Source organism: Haliotis cracherodii, unplaced genomic scaffold (assembly GCF_022045235.1).
Source record: "Haliotis cracherodii isolate W230 unplaced genomic scaffold, xgHalCrac1.p SCAF_6, whole genome shotgun sequence".
Lineage (NCBI taxonomy): Eukaryota > Metazoa > Mollusca > Gastropoda > Lepetellida > Haliotidae > Haliotis > Haliotis cracherodii.
In genome coordinates, this window is record NW_027266319.1 from 8,774,890 (window position 1) to 8,791,574 (window position 16,685).

General features: G+C 38.4%; 1 protein-coding gene across 9 annotated transcripts in view; it reads right to left on the minus strand.

The window, feature by feature from the left end:
- LOC139446192 (plexin-B-like) overlaps window positions 1–16,685 on the minus strand; it is a 222,278-nt gene that overhangs the window by 76,602 nt on the left and 128,991 nt on the right. Inside the window, exon 1 of one of the 9 annotated variants that reach the window (XM_071227505.1) lies at window positions 4,917–5,109. The exons of 5 other annotated variants lie outside the window; for them this stretch is intronic. The gene's annotated coding sequence lies outside the window, so the exon portion shown is untranslated. Of the gene's footprint in view, window positions 1–2,807; window positions 2,846–4,387; window positions 4,571–4,813; window positions 4,892–4,916; window positions 5,110–16,685 lie in introns of those variants that run through there. 3 more of the 9 variants (XM_071227506.1, XM_071227504.1, XM_071227507.1) reach the window with 3 other exon arrangements.

A 16,685-nucleotide genomic window follows, 5' to 3' on the forward strand; every position in this document is an offset into this window, starting at 1 on the left:
CTGCCCATGTAGTGCATTCCCATCACTTGTGGTATGATACAAGACAGTTACAATCCATGCAAGATAGATCGCCTCGTGGCTTAGACTTGGCACCAACACATCAGTGGCCAAATCAAGGGTGACTCCTGACTGTTAGGTCATCTACCTCACAAGAAGCCTGGCCGTAAAACAAATTGGAAATTGTTTGTAATGAGAAAAGAGTGATTAAGATCTGCTCCTGGCTTTAGAAGGCTTAAGCTTGAGGAACAAGCCAGGATCATTGTGATGACAACAATGAAAGAGTTAATTGCCCATAACTCTGTATTCATTATACCGCTATGATTATCCCTGCTGCATTAAACCCTTTTGAAATCTCTAAATTGAATTCTCTGCAATGACTTTCATAAAAACCTAAAACGTTGTAAACAAAAGACAAAAACATAGTTTTCTCTCATAAACAAACTTACAACAAACTATGCCGCCTTTACTGAAATTCAAGATGTCAAAAAATCAAACAAACTAAAACTACTGCTTTGTTGCTGCTGAAATCTGATGGGTTTTTCTTACCAAATATTCGTAGCAAAACATTATAAAAAACTGTGCTTTAGAAAAGAAATGTGATGGAAATCGACATACACTTCCTGCCTAATAACACTATTTACCCAGAAAAAAGGAAATGTAACAAATCTTGTCAATATTTACTTGAACAATGGAACATAAACAATAGAGCCTCCATTTCAAAGCAAAAATAAACATTCAACACCTGTCACATATATTACCACCTAAATATAACCAAGAGAGCAATAGAAAAAAACCTTAAAACCCAACTACCACGAAGAAGCATTGTTTTTGTGACTACGGATAAACGATGGATAGCACATGTCTCCATTCCATCATTTGTATACATGTTGAGCCTTGAATGAACATAGCCGAAATGTTGAAAGATTACTAGAATGACTTACATATGTGTTAGAGAGCCCTAAAACAATAGCAGTGAACAATGGGTGGTACGCACATGATGGGCTTCATTTGAACACATGACATCAACCCGAGACCACCCTTCATACAACTTTCTCCCGAGACACAGAGCGTGGCAGATTACTTGATAAACAATGCATAAACTCACCACTATCAGAGAACTCAGGGACAATCTTCAAAGATACTATCTCCATCAGTACCAACCACAAATGTGCCGAAAATTAAGTTTATATGAAGCCAGCGACATCTTCTGTTGGAACCTATATCAGTTGAATGTTTTCCATGCCTAACCAGACTTCTTTGATAGTCTCATAAAATTGGGTAACGTTTGAAATTTTTCGACAAGCCGGGAGCTAACATCAATATCTGTATAACTTCAAAGATAATTACTTTCAATGAGGCATGGCAGTATCTTAACACTGATGGTAAAACATATTGGTGACAAGGCTTGAAAATAAATAGATAGAAAAAATAATCCATTTCGTGATTCCCCCAAAGCGCCTAACATCAAACCATTTTCCTCCATTACATAATAAGTTGATAACTAAATCAATGTACATGAAGAGTAGCATGATCTAATCAGTGATGGATACAGTTTCAAGATGCAAAAAGTTTAGAAATTCCATATGAAAAAAAAAAAAACAGCTTAAAAAATATCACACAGAGAAAGGATTTCAAGGGTTGAAATGCATACAATTTCACCAGACAGCTTGTCACCGTGAAAGCAGTTTCACTGTCTTTCATAGGACACCTTTCCTGATCTCAATATAACACTGGCACTTTGAATGGATTAAAGTTTCCATAAGTGCTAATATCTATACACACGAGTCAGTGGTCGAGATCCCGCAGATGGTATTGTATACACAACTGTATTAACCTGGCATACATGACATAGCTATAAACACCTACCAAACATCTAAAGACCTGACATATCACCCTTTGAACAGTCATCAGAAAAACAGTATGATCACATGCAAATGTCTGCCAGGACATTCTTGAAGGGCAACCAAACTCAGTGCTATTTCATCACAACGTGGGAACTTTAACCTCCGCTGATATCATCTGGGAAAGCCATTGACGCCATTAGTTTGCGTGTTATCGTGTTATAGTTTACGTCTGCTTTAACTTTGTCTCCTTAAAAGTTTACCTACTCCTATATGTTTAGGTCATTATGCTTCTCAAGTGTTATTCATGATGAATCAAAAGCTTGATGCAAAAGCTTTCCAGAGATTCCAACCACAGAGAATTGGTCGTAAAATCATAATTAATAATTGGGTCATCCTATCAAATTCATCATCAAAATTAATTGGTTAGAGTCATTTTGCTGTTTCTCAAAGTTAATTCCATACCAGCAGATCACATCTACAAAAGCACCTACAAAAGCAATCACAAATACTTACTTCGGGGCTTTATTTTCCAAAAAGACACTCTGGCTTAAATCTTTCTCACTTTTTCCTCCACGTACTAAGCATTAAGTTGAGATTAAGCATGAAAACAACTGTAACATTTGAAAACTTGTTTTTGTTACAGAAAATTGCATTTCATTACCTTGTTAAATTACAGGCAATTTTAGACAAACTTTGTAATATATCCCTTGATCATATTCACAGAATTTGGTTTAAAATATTGTAATAATTACACACAAATCATAAGGGTTGACATGGTTAAGTTGAAGAGCTTTTTAAAAAAGGAATTATGGTTGAAATGTGTACCAAATTTTGTCTACTGATTTGGGTTGTTTTTTTCATGAGTTATAAAATTTCTGAAGAAGATAACACAAGACTGGAATACTTCATCTGTGCAGCAGTAAATTTGCAAATATTAATCACTTATGAATAAATATAACTTACATACACTCCCCTCCTCCATCAAATCTCAGTTCAACACTTTATGTCCAAACTTCTACTATCAAGGATGTCAAGTCTCTTTGAACTCTTGTAGCTTCATCCATATGTTCAGACTACTATCAAACTATGTAAAACATGTTACTCAGAAGACCAAGCCTGCTTCCATAATGAGAAATCTCAGATAATCAAAGTACCGCCCAGATAAACACAACTCATTACACCGATATGACTAGTAAAACCCCACCTTTTACTAACAGATCAATCTGTCACACACTGCTTGAACATCAAAAGGATAGATAAACAGCCACATAATGACATGTTTTCACACAACAATAGCCATAGGATATCTATGTAGACAACTGTGCAACTTCGTAGTATTCATTTCACAATATAATCCCCTGTCCAAAAGTGTTGACATAGTTATTAAGCTGCTTTCTTAATCTTTCTAGACATCCAGTCCTGTCTCCCAATGTGCCTTAACGACTGTACTGCACAACCTAACTAACTACGCACATAATTAGCTAATTACTCCAATTAGTGCATGGGCAGCTAACATCTAAGTTTACATACTACTTTCCTGAGACTGACAATAATAGGATAACATTAGGATTTTAAGAATGCATAAACTGTAGAGGTAAAAAGTACCTGTCAAAAGTATGTGTCTGGCAGAGTAATATACGAGCACGTAAATTACCTCAAATTGTCAAAGTTGACAAAGAAGGAGTTGAGGTACTGCATGAAGAAACAGCAGTCCGTCAGAAGGTCTGCTTAACAGATTGCTTCAAACCAAGTGATAGGTGCACGAACGCCAGTGCCAACATTCTCGCAGAGAAACACCAGCAAGCCACACAGACTCAGAGTTGCATATGGAGAAGCTGCATATATCACTCACATGTCATACCCGGAATCATATCAATGTCTTCTGCCACACGGGAACATTATAAACTAGGCTATCTAGCAGGAATGAGTAAGGGGTTTTTAAATAAAAAACAATGAAAATACCCAGAGGTATAGGTGACTATATGACATGCTTATTTTGTAATGGCATGTATTAGAAAAGTTACCCTTGACGAAACGAAATCAGTTGAATTCGTAAAAATCTCATCCCTGATCATGTAAATTTTCATGTGGTGTTCAATTAGTTTCAAATGTACATAAAAAGTCATTTCATTATTATCCTTTTTATCTATTTTCCTGATACTTTATTAAAAAAAAGTACATTACTTGCTAAAAAAAATTAATTAACTAAATGCAATAAAGAGCGATTCGATGTCGCATAAAAGCGATGGTCTATCATTTTCGAAATGTAATCACTCATGAACACAGTTATCAACAGATTTGTTACTAACATGTCAAAACTAAACATCAGAGAGTGCTTTTCTGTGTAATAGGATAAATGTATGGGACATCATGGTTTAAATAACCCATCTGACTAATGCCGCAAATAACGGCAAAATAACATCACATGTCAATCGCCAGACCATTAAATATCATGACCATCCCTGCTAATTATGACAAAGCCATGCAACTTTCCCAAAACGAGAGTGTGCAACCATTATTCCACATTCATAATTTGTACTTACATAACCAGCGTCCAATGTCACAGTTGGAGGGAAACACCACAATCTGGACAGGGGAGATAGAGATCACCACACCCAGACACATTCAGACATCCAGCTTTGGAAACTCCAGGAATAATATTTATTCCTCTTTAGCTGGTCCCAACCAACCACCATTGATAAAAAGTTCTGCCTCCTGCCACTCGAGTGCCCTCGTCCCATATGGTGTAGCCACTTGACATTGTGGGCCGATACTCGAGTCATGCGCTAATTAACATCACCGCTAACCCTGATAACGAGCTATCATCAAGCACCTCTTACATACACATAATAACAAGTGCCATGCTACAAATTCAAAACAAGTCTCTCTGGAACCTACTTGAAGTCCAGACAGAGATAGGGTAGAAAAATCTTCAAATGATGGAAATCTAACAAACATAGAACACTTACCTGATTCAAACAGAATATAAAGCAGAACACATGGTTCTGAAAGAGAGAGACTTGTGCAGACCTGTCTCTAAGTACCAACTGTTGCAAGGAGAAACACACTCACTTCAAAATATTTGCATTACATACGAAACTGACTGCTTCACCGGGCCATGTTAAACAATAACATCTGTCCAAACACAGTCCAACTTGTAGCCATTCGGAGTCTAATGGAAGGCCCCAGACAAGTGAAGTATCCGACTCCTAGAATTGCAATCCTGCTCAGTCCAACTTGCGGCAATCCGATCCTGCCGGTGTAAACTCCACACACTGCACTGCAAGCAGAAGGAGGACGTGGTCCCCACAATATCAAACCTGTTTTTCTTCCCCAGGTTTGCTGTTTCTGTGGGTATCAAATTAACATCATTACAGCGATGTGTACCAGGAATAACCACCAGAATTAACAAGGGATGAACACAGATACCTCCAGATCCTGCATCAAATCCACGAATATGCCAACACCCTGACACCGTTACCCAATACTGCCGTTCCCATCGTCATGGGATAGAGACCGTTCTCCAAGTTGGGAATCCAAGGGACGACTTCTTGCCATTGCTAAGCCCATTTCAACTGGGATGCAGTAATTGGTGAAGAGCAGGTACTCTTCTAATTGTGGCGGAAGCTTTCAGAGAATTATTACCACAAACCCAGGCAACACCCGTTTTTACGCTGCCTTATCATCAATACTACATGCTATTCCATCACTGTGTAAGGTGGAGTATCATATTGATCCAATCTATCACAATGATAATGTTGTTATCCCAAAAACATAAACCCTATCCATCTACTCCCAGTAATCCTTGAATCCAGCAATTCTGTGTCACAGACACCTCTCGAATCAGTGAACTCACATGCCGAAAACAATTTTGTAAAACATTTCATATTGATGTACTGTTGTTCCAAAGTGATAAATTCCTATTTAGGTTACGAATAAATGTTCAAACAAAATGTTCTACCATGTATATTCCATTAGTGAATGGGGATGTCGGGAACATCGCCAATTTGACGGAAACAGTCAATAAGGCCGATTAGCTCCGCTGATCTCGCAGACTCTTTTTGATGTGAAAGTGGCCAGCAATTGTAATGCTGCACAAAATAACATTAGTGTGGGGCAGTCATTGAAGAGCGTCTAACCGTCCTAGTAGTTAGTTGAGTAGGTGAGCATCTCAACAATTGGAATTATCAAGGAATTGCTGAGAAAACTTGTAGCCTTGTATCAACTGCTTGGTTGATATGTATTAACTGTCAGCCATCTTATAGGATCGTTATAGGATAGTGTTACTATTCTCTTAATTTCCTACAATCGGAAATTAGTACCAAACAACGCACAAACTTCTTGATGCTTTTCACTAAACAATGACAAAAATTCTTTCTTCTTCACATAGCGCTATGCACCATATTTTCTTGAGTATAGTGCACACTTTTCCAAAAAAACCACAGCTGTGTGGAAGGTGGTGCACATTATACATGCCATAATTCACTGAAGGGGTACAGTGTAATTCTTTTCTGCGCATAAAATTCAAAAAACTTTTTTGGGCTGAATCCACTAGAGGGGGTGTGCATTATACTTGCTCTTTCTTTTCACATATATATGCTTAAGATCATGAAATTCTGATCACACAATACATTGGTTCCAATAACTTGAAATTTTGCTGTACATAAAATAAAACTATTGATACACAAGCGATATTAACCTCAATGAATAAAAATAATTCCATTTTCATAGTGGCCATAACAACGGATAAGAAAAAAACCGGTAATACCCATGATCAAAGACTCAAGTAATTACCAAGTCAAATATTGTACTTAGCATGAGAAATACACCTCAAGGAGTCGATAGTGCACCCTCATCTGGATTTCGTGTAATATGTATGGTAAATATGAGGTAGGGATATTTGTTGAGCTCCGATGTCTCTGTTTGCAGTAATGTTCATTGTGATGAGTAACATCGCCTGCATGCGTTATCCATGACAACAGAGAACAGACACTGCTGATGCTGGCTTCATCAACAACATACACTCCTCAAGCGGTCACCAATGCACAAATTGCTTTGCCGATGGTAAAAAAATAGTGATATAAATAGATACAACATACACATTAGAGTCTCTGTTAAGGTGATTTTAGTGAAGCGTAGCACAACACGATACATTTTTCAAATGGCATACACATTATGAAACGCCTGATATTTACACTGTACATGATGTCTTATTCAGACCGAACACAAGCAGTCAATGGATGAATCGGTTGTTATGTCAGAATGGTACCTCATCCAGTTATTCATAGAGAGTCTGGATGTCTAATCACTATCATGAAGACATCATCAGTGGTGAGGAACATAGTACCTGACCATCATAACAACAACATATTCCTGACAACTAATAAATATTGCATGACTACAAGAAATTGAACAGCAGTCATCCGAAGACCTTCAAGTAATCATTGATGCTTCCATATGTCTCCTCCTCTCAGCGTAACAAAACTCAAGTAACTCAATGTCTATTATGAGAAAAACGTGGCATTAATCACAAAGTCATGACATTTTCTCAAGAAACACGTTAATAGCAAGGTGTGCCTGTTGAAGATGGGGAAAATTGTCTTAAGTTCCCAAGACCTGTTTTTAGATCTTGCAGGGGCATTCAAAACAGCAATTTAGAATAAAGGTATCATTAGCAGGATTCAGCTTGGAGACTGAGACTTAGCTTGTCTGATAAAGGAATAAGATATTCATCTGATGATTGGCTGTGACAGTTGCTTGAGAGTATCCATGGTTTTTCACCATCTTAAATGTAATGCTGGCTTTTCCAACAAAACATTACGACTGAAACCCAAGGTTTACTTGCCCGAAATCAATTTGATGAGGATCTTAAATAGAAGATTAGACCTGAGAGACCCTAAATTCCATGCTTCGGAGTTTGGGAGGACATTTTTTATTACCTTACACAGAAAGTATAAACAGCAAAGAATCATAACAAAAAACACACATCACTCCAAATATCCACAGTAGTGGTGTAAGAGTGAATATTATCCTACCCTATTTTTTATCCCGGGGATGAAATTCTCTAGTGTCAGGATGATTCTCCCTCGTGAATTTGAACCCAGACTATACTCCACGATACCATACTCTAGAGCAAAACTTCTCCCAGGATAATATTTAGGTAGGATATAATCCTTGCTTACAGTAGTATTAGTCCTGCGCAATGTTGGTGGAATATATATGTTTAAAGTTATTTTTTACTTCTTGTTTGTTTGTTGTTGAATGCCATACTCAGCAGAATTCCAGCTATAAGAAAAGATAAGATCCTTTTTTTGGTACATATACACCCACTAGGGGCTGGCTACAGACACAAATTGAACACAGTTTACATTATGACAATGAGAAATATTATACAGTAATCATGGTATTGACAATGATAATGATAATCATAATGATAATAACAATGAAAACACACCATGTCAGAGTGTATAGTAACAGCACTGTCGTAGAGTGTAAACAGAAGGCAGTGTGCCACATTTGAAACATGCTGTGAATTGAACAGGCTATAGGGCTAAACAATCAGTGAGTGGATTTAGTAGGGATGTTAAAGCAGTGATATGATCGGCATTGAAGATATGGGCTGTGACAGATAATCTGATAGTGGTGTAGAAAAGCAGTTGAGAAGAAAGTGGTGTTCCACTTTAACCTCTCCTGAGTGGCATAGCTCACATAATCATATGACGACAGTCTGTTGATGAGTCTGGGCCAGACAATCTAGAGATTGGCGTCATAAACATCTATCTACGCAGTTTGGATACGATGACATGCATCAACAATGTCAGCAAATCTGACCAACGATACTGTTAGAAAAATTGCCATTTACGACAAGCATATATCTTTAACAAACATCATAGGCAAACTTAAGTCCAATTTCCTTGATTCAAATGAAAACAGCAGAGGAGGGAAGATTTTATTGACAAAAATATGTATTACAATTATTTTAAAGAAATGTTTTCATAGGCTCAATGTTACTCTAGAGTATATATATGTAATTGACATAAATGAAAATATATCCACTATATTGATTTGTTCCGCTATTTCCTTGTTCAGCTAATTGAAAATCAATTCTTTATTTGCCACAAACACAAATTCCAAAGCCCTGAAACACCCCCTAATTATTTCTAATTAACACAACAATACCTGCATTCACACCTGCTCTTGTTGACGACTACTTCCAGGTAATCCCAATTAACTTGTAACAGAGTCTACCCTCCACCAAGTTTGCCTGATCACTGAAGGCTCCCAATAAACACATGTGTCTACGCAAGCACCATACCTCCCACCTGTCGGGGGACTCTCACTCCATCCACACTTGCCTGGCCAGCAAACACTTCACTCACTCTCTCAGCCTCTCCAGCACATCCCTGGACTGACACACCTGCTTCAGCCTGGCCTGGCTCCAGTGTCCACCGGCCTACAGCCAATCCTGACCATGAATTCCTGACCACACAGTCTGGCCCTTAATGACAAACATGGTCAAACTGCCCATTGTCCAGTATGAATAATGAGATTGTCCCAATTTAATGACTGAAAGAACTGTGACCCTCCCCTCTTGAGACTAGACACATGATCTGGACATCAGGCTGATTTCCTTGGATATTAAAATGCCAGGTTTGTGCTGCATATTGACTAGAACTGGGACAATGTGTGACTGTTGGGTGAGACGCCAGTCCACCAGGGATACGTAATGGCGGCCTGGAATTAACAGAGTAACACTAAATCGGAGGTCTCGGGGTCTCCGCATGCATGAGATCAATCTGCATACTGATGTCCAGGCCTATGCCAACACATGTCAATTACTTGTATTTACTTTGTATATGAACTGAAATAGACCCACAGCATTAGCGATTAGTTTGAATATAGAGAACCAACACATGGGGTACTGACACCAGATGAAGAATCTATGACACAGAATCTGTCAGTTGTTTCACAGAAAAGTACCTCATATATATCAATCCATTTCAGATCAAGTTTTCTTCTTTTCAGACAATCTTCAGACTTAATTTGTTTTTGCTATTCAGTAGTTGTAGTAATTGAATGATTATTAAAATAATTGCTGAAAAATATGCTTTAGTTAATAAAAAGTTTTTGTTTCAGAATGGTGTTAGAAAATCTTCCCCAAATCAATACTTGCTGTTTGATGACAAATATGCTCTTTAAATAAAATAGATGTTTTAGTTCAGAATGTTCCCCAAATGTGTCCTACCTTTTATTTAGCCATGTGTTCTTGACCATGAAAATCCACGAAAATCCGTAAAACAAGAAATTAAATCATTCTGGCCTCAGAGACGAGTCAGCAGTTTCCTTTTATGATTAATGCAAGATACCAGTATACAACAGAATTGAAGGAAAGCAATTGTTTTGTATGTTGGAGTCTGGAAATAGAAACAGAAGACATTATTCCGCCCTGATGATACAAAGAGTGCATTGTGTACTGCTTGCAACATTCACATTCAGACCACGACACAACACATACGATATGCTCGAGCAAATCTACATCCAACAATAGGATATTGCTTGATAATGGCGGCGAAATCATCATAGCTGTTATTGAGAACCTTATAAATACTACAGCCAACAGCCATTGATGAGCCGTCAGAAGCTAGTCGCTGCATCCATCGGCAGCCAAACTCTTTCTCTAGAGATGAAAATTAAGCGCTAACTGTCATTTGAACCTTAACTTGGAGAAAAAGATGAGCTATCTCTTGTGCAAATTGTTAACCCGAGCCTCTGGCTAGAGCTAAGCAGAACACGATTTACATCACTGACAACCTACAAACCATAATTCATCGCTTCTAAGAACAAGATACGATATAGCCATACTTCATAAAAAATTAAATCAGAAAAAGTGAAAAACACATGGTATTTAAAAACAGAATCTGTCCTTTTTAGACCTATCATGCATAAATTATGACAATTTTGACAAAATGAAATCAGGTCGGGTTGCATTTCAAAAAGTCATTACATATTTTGATTAATCTTCTCAAAACATGGCAAGCTTAAATTTTTATTAATATGTAAAAATGTCTCAATGCCATTTTTATTTTCAACCATAATAATTACGGTTAATGGTTGCCTGGTTACAAAAGCAGACCTTAATCCTACATCTTCTCCATCTTGTTGTGATGTCTCTCCCAGCTATATCTGTGCAATACAACAGCCGGTCCCACTTGATCCCTCACCCTGTCCCTCCCAGGATCATAGCGCCAAGTGGCACCACCATTCATCTGATACACTGGCCAACTGAGAAGCACAACATGCACTCCACAGTTTAAAGCTCACATATGATCTTTATTGCTGAAACCCAACCAACATGAATCTAAAGCTTCCAGCTAAAAAGGTGACAGCAAGGTGTCTTGTGTCCAAGATGTTGACAGACAAATAGCATATGATTGTGATAACGGGTATCTTCACCTTAGGCTACACCAGATATCAAATAATGACCAAACCATTTTCATAAACATTGCCTTCTTACATGAACAGCTAACAAACTACATTGTGTTTATTTGTACATGAGAATGGCCACCCATTTGGTGGGTAAAAATATCTTCTGGAAAAAGCCCCCCTTACAATAAACTGTTATGCTTGGATTTTTCACTTGGAGGTAATGATGATAGATGTCTAAATGCCCTGCCTTTTTGTTCAGAAACCTGTCTTTATTTCCTGTAACCGAGCTCCGAGCCTTGTTACACCATTCTCACTCTCTTCCACAGCCCTTTAGCCAGCTGAAAGACAAGGAAATGCCACTGCCAGTATCAGTGGCAGACAGCGAAATGAATCTTCTCCCAGATCACAGGGGGTGCATGCCAAGCTGGTGGGGTGCTTTGCCTCTTTAATCATTCCCCCATTGTTTATGTAGAGTAGTATAGTTTTATTGCCATCTGTTGATCGCTGACCTCCAGCTGTCGGAGACATTCCTGGTAAATTGTCGCATATACCATGCAGGGAGTGGGATACCTGCCATATCACCTGGCCATATCCCACCAAGGACCCATCACCTATATCACCTGGGTAGTCCACTTGCCCCTCCTCATCTTCGTCCATTATCCAGACCCCCATAAAACTGCAGCCAGCTCAACAACCACTACAACCATCTCACTCAAAGCCTGGGGATATTTATTTACAACTATTCTGAGACTAAAGCCATTTGATTTATCGGGGTATTATGTTACAAACTACATCACTGTTATGGAGAAGTCATGTCAACCACCTACAGGAGATGGTATGAATCCTCTGCTACTGATCCACTGGTCAATACTGCAGATTTATGCACATACGTTCTTGGAATCATTGCAGGAACTTGACAAGCAATCTCGTTATATGCTTCCCTTCAACAAATGAATTTTATGGCAGCCATCTTTGGGGAGATGAGATGGACATGAAAAATCAGGTCTACATTTCTTGGGGAGTTTCTGCTTTCAGTCAAACCTGTAGCCAAACTCAAATCTGTTATTTCATTAGAATGGGTGGATATATAACATATCCTAATTTGAAATGCTGTCATAAAAATGGGCAAATAATAAAAGTTTTTCCGATCTGTCAAATCTATTTTTCATGAAGGTGATTTATATGAAGATAAAAAAAGAATATGCTACGAATGTGACCATTACTGAATAAAGCTGTCAAAACCTGCAAACTGTGAAGGAAATATTGGCAGATTTGATGACACCTACGACAGCCATTAAATGAATATGGTAAAATGTTAGCAATTGCAGAACTTTAGGACAGTTTTACTGAAACAAAATTTCCAATATTCTTCAAAGTACTTTATGCCTTGCTAACTTTTTGTCATATTTTGTTACGACTGTTCAGGTGTCAAGCACACATCACAAACAATTATACAAATTATACAAGTACACAGAAATTGTTCAAACAACATGTGTTAACTTAAAGCAGGCTATTTCATGTTAAGTGTTTTCATCAACATCCCCATCATCATCATCATCATCATCATCATCAAAGTGAGTGATTGTGTTGGGTTTAACGTGGGAGGAGTGAGTGAGTTGGATTTAACGCTGCTCTTAACAGTATTCCAGTTATATCACGGCGTGTCAGCTTTATGTGGGAGGAAAGCCCGAAGTGATGTAGGTCTCAGACGTTTACCACTTCAGTGAAACCCACGAGCCCAGGTATGGTGCTGACAAACCTAGAAACATAATCAGGGCGAACCGGGATTCGAACCCACAATCATAGGTTTCTGGCATGCCCAAAGGATGCAACTCTGCACAGTGAATTGTGGCGCCTTAGACGACTGGGCCACCCGTGCCCCCTAATGTGGGAGGAAAGCCTGAAGTGATGAACTTTGGTGAAACCAACATGCACGGGTATGGTGTTCACAAACCTAAAACCACAATCAGGGCACAGCAACTCTTGTGACCAGACAGACGGGGTTTTCTTCACCTACAATTTTAGATTCCAACATCACGTATCTTTCCGTGCAACGTCTCTTAATCTGGAAATATGATGTAATTTAGATAGGCTCTCAAATTCTACCATGTTCATCTACTTTTTTATTGAACAAGTATTTCATGTTTCAGATATGAAAGTGTCAGCTTAAGGTTTTAATCCATATCATGAAGCAGAGGTTATTCTTCTGTCTTTTCTTTTTCCCATCATTAATTTTTCAAGGTAGACATGTATCCAAATGAATATTACATATGCTGACGTCTCAATGTCTTAGCTAAACGATTCTGTGTTGTTGTTTTAGCGACATAACACTTTGTGATTCATATTAAGTAAAGTCAATGAGTTGGGCACACATAGGCCTTACATGGTTTGGCCCACGTCACCCTTAAAAAATAACACCCCCACCTGACTGGGAATCAGAGGCAGTGGAGTAGTCTGGTGGCAGTCCGTCTTACAGACCCTGAAATAAATATATACCCATGCAAGTCTAGATTACTGCAGTATGAGGAATGAAGGAAGCCTCTGGGCTCTTTTTTATTATATTTTATAACTATAATTTGACTTCTTTCTTTTTTTCTGTAAAAGATGTTCATTTCAGAGACTAGATGTAAGTCTAGTCTAGTGGTTTTAAAGCATTTGCTAATCACATTGAAGACCCAGGTTCAAATCCCCACATGGGTGCAGTTTTTTAAGTCCATTTAACTGCAGTATGGTATCCAGTTGTCCAGACAAGGTACAAGCAGACACAGACAAATGCACATCGCTATTTAAATCCAATAATCTTGAATGCAAGACTAAACCCCTCACAACAGTGTTCAGTGGGCGCCCCACAACGTGTGCAATCAAACCAGATTTCCAGCATTTCCAACACCTTAACCACTGGCCTACCACACCACCCTCTCTTCTTGCCACAAGACACCATATCAGAAACCAAATGCAAAGATGTTTATAATTTGGTCATATATATATACCACATCTCAAAGATGACAAATCAATGGAAGCAATTTCTGTTGGCAATAAGTCATCCCCCATGTAAACAGAGGTGTCATTTTCCTCCTATCCGGAAACATTCGGTGTCAGGATTCATGATCACGTGAGCGTAACGTGCCACCTTCCCTCCACGTAGCCATACACCTTGAAGCCATACCCTGATGACAATCTCTTATCAACTCCAGTGCAAACCTTTTTCCACTCAAGGAGACATGAAACAACGTCATCCCCTATCGCTGCCCTCATCTCTCTCTGCATGGTTGGCTATCGTGCTGCTCTAACAGTATGTATTGTGTTGTTTACCGACCAGTAGACACAGTCATAAACTTACTACAGTCACGAAGGAATCTGTTTACATGTGTCATCACATGGCGACATCACTTGGCAACAGAATCTACATCTACCTTTCTTGTCAAGCATCAACCTGGCGCCAAAGTGCATTTTTTAGAAACCTTTCCTCAATGATAGAGGTGTTGAAAAAAATTCTCTGTACTTAAATCCCTTATCCTACATGTATCAGTTGATGAACCACTGTTAGCCTTTAGGAAATATTTTCTTTTTGACAAAATAACCTGTTGCACTCCTCGCTTTACAAAAGGAGATCCTCAGGTAGAATCGTTCCCCATAGTCTATCACACAGACCCTGAAATAAATATATCCCATATATGCAAGTCTATAATAGTTGACAAGTCTAGATAACTGAAGTCTCATGAAAATGAAAAGTCTCTGAGCGCCTTTTTCCTATATTTTATTAAGATAATTTAACAACTTTTCTTTTTGTGAAATATTTCACTTCAGAGACGAGACGTTAGTCTAAGGTGCCAATTTCCATGTTTATCATAAGAGTCTGTCTGACACTGTGACTGTGCGTTGTAACACTCCAACAGTGTTGTTCATCATGCTATCAACCACTTGTTTCCCGGCCCATGCTAGGTTATCACAGGTCACTGTGCTACAGCTGGTGTACTACTGGGGTTTTAAACAACATTCTCTTTGTTCCTCCCTAATTTAATTAGATGTAGTATCAGTCTCTATTACTGTAATGATCCTGACTTACATGAAATCACCACATGAAATATGTCCAAAGTTAGCAAAAATATATAAGACAACAAATGTGATAGTGATAATCCTGCAAAAACTATGATCACCTTCACGTTTCTTTTCTTTGATTGTTTGTTGTTAAATGCCACACTCAAAAAATATTCCAGCCATCTGACGACAATCTGTAAATAATCGAGTCTTGACCAGACAATCCAGTGATTGACACCATGAGCATCCATCTACACAAAGTAGATACAATGACATGCATCAACCAAGTCATCGAGCCTGACCACCTGATCCTGTTACTACGAGCAGTCAACTTTTACAGCAAGCATAGTTGCTTTTTAAGTCAAGCGTAGGTTACTGATGACCTATTCTAACGGGTTTTTTTCTATTTTGATTAATACAAAATATCCAGTTTCAACCATAAACCATGGTTCAATATGTAAATCTTAATCTCTTGACAAAAGCATCTTATACAACCAAAACACTTGATATCTTACCTGGACAAACGTGAAGATGAATTAATTTATAACCGCTGCTATTCCAAAGTCTACCAACAGTCACACGATCAATATAAACCTTCAGATGAACAGCCACTCACCTGTAGCGCTCAAAGTGTATACCCGCAAAATCTACCTGTACGCCTCCTTACCTGTAACCCACGACACAGGTGAATGACAAATAATTAAGGTGTACGTCTCTTACATCACACTTGTAACAATAGAGGCTGATTAACAATAAGGTGGCAGGGACAGGCCGATCCCCTGATGGGGGAATCCCTAATTCTCTTCAGTAATACACCTGAAAGTGTGATACTAAACTGGGCTTAGTCATGGCTGTGCGATCTTAAGACGGAAAGATTCAAAGATGAGGGGGCTACACAATTCCCCTTAGGGCAGTGAAAAGTGAAATAAGGGGTTACTGTGTTCAGTTGACAAGATTGGCCTTACAATTGAATGCAGCAAACAAGTACTTGTGATTACAATGTTTAATTTGCTGCCCGGGGCGGTGGTAGGTGGGTTGTCAGTTCACTGACTAATCAGCCTTAGGTGGAAGCTTTGTTGGTCTAAACTGTCCCGGAAAACTTGGATTACAATGCTTATAATGACTAACATACACTGCGTAAAAATCACTTAATGTTACTTAGATACTATCAAAATATTTATATTGACATAACTCTGAATAACTTTATGTGAAAGGAAATTAATCGGGTATTGAAGGAGTGACACGTCTAACATTGTCACGCGATGACATACAAGTCTGTTATGGTCTGACCCCGAAAGATGTTCCAACTCAAAATACCCAACGTAACACACTCGAAAAAAATCAGATTGCTAAAGAAACATTTGGTATTATGAAACC